The following is a 254-nucleotide window of genomic DNA, read 5'->3' on the forward strand; positions in this document are numbered from 1 at the left end:
ACCTTGTGAACGAAGCAGCAAGAATGACAAAATTCATCTGCAGTCCTGAACATCACAGCTTACTGCTCATTACAGAAACAATAGATCACCTCAGAGAAATCATACTGTAAAGATTTAGCAGTGGCCTTTTATTTTACATTGTGAAGAGGACTGCTTGGTTTTCATTTTGTTTTTCTTTACTGAAAGCAACATAAACGCTGGACAGGCATGTCAGAGTTTGTCAGCATCCTGCCATTTACTCAGAACTACAAAAG

This window comes from Ciconia boyciana, chromosome 7 (assembly GCF_034638445.1).
Source record: "Ciconia boyciana chromosome 7, ASM3463844v1, whole genome shotgun sequence".
NCBI lineage: Eukaryota > Metazoa > Chordata > Aves > Ciconiiformes > Ciconiidae > Ciconia > Ciconia boyciana.